Genomic DNA, 887 nt, shown 5'->3' with positions numbered 1-887 from the left:
ACAGTTATTCCCTACTTTTCATTGCTTGGAAAATGAAAATCCATATATAAACATTAGGGAGTTTGAGGATGTAGTTGCGACTATTCATAGTCAAAATGTAACTGATCACGTTGTGAGACTTAAGTTCTTTTCTTTCTATTTGAAGGATAGAGCTAAGAGTTGGTTATACTTTCTGAGACCACAATCTATTGGGTCATGGAATGAGATGACTCATATCTTCTTTAATAAATATTTTCCTGAACATAAGATCAACACTTTAAAAAGGCAAATCTCCACCTTTGCACAAAAGGATAGTGAGACTTTGTATCAGTCTTGGGAGAGATTTAAGGAGTTGTTGAGTATGTGTCCTCACCATGAGTATGAGAATTGGCGCTTAATAAACTATTTTTATGAGAGAATTACTCCTAGAGAGCTCCAATTTTTGGAGTTGATGTGTAATGGTGAGTTCTTACAGAAAGATCCAGATGAGACCATAGAATATCTCAATGAGCTTGCTGAAAAAGCTCACACTTGGACTGGACGTAGTGATACTGAGAGCACAAATAGGTTACGACCTGCAGGAAATCCAAATGGTGGTAGAATTTACCATCTCAAGGAAGAGGATAACCTAAAGGCTAAGGTTGAGATGCTCACTAGGGAGTTAGATGTGTTAAAGACTAAAGACTTAAAGCGAACACACGTGGCTAAACATGCAGAGTCTTTTGAACCATATTTTTTGTGTGGCTAGATAGATCACCTCACCCAAGAGTGTCCCACATTTGTTAAGATGAGAGGGATGTATGAGGAACACTGTAATGCCTTAGGTAAATACAAGAAGCCTTTTACACATTTCTCTGATACCTATAATCCGGGGTGGAGCAATCGCCCCAATTTTAGCTGGAAGTCTA

General features: G+C 38.1%; 1 non-coding gene across 1 annotated transcript; it reads right to left on the bottom strand.

Moving 5' to 3' along the window:
* Window positions 1–252: 252 nt before the first annotated feature.
* LOC118348544 lies at window positions 253–360 on the bottom strand. The gene has a single exon (XR_004801622.1). It is a non-coding gene; the product is annotated as a small nucleolar RNA R71 (small nucleolar RNA).
* Between the last annotated feature and the right edge of the window lie 527 nt (window positions 361–887).

The sequence above is a fragment of the Juglans regia genome, chromosome 5 (assembly GCF_001411555.2).
Source record: "Juglans regia cultivar Chandler chromosome 5, Walnut 2.0, whole genome shotgun sequence".
In the NCBI taxonomy this organism is placed as follows: Eukaryota; Viridiplantae; Streptophyta; class Magnoliopsida; order Fagales; family Juglandaceae; genus Juglans; species Juglans regia.
Note: the sequence above shows the minus strand (reverse complement) of the source record. Positions and strands in the feature narration are given on the sequence as shown.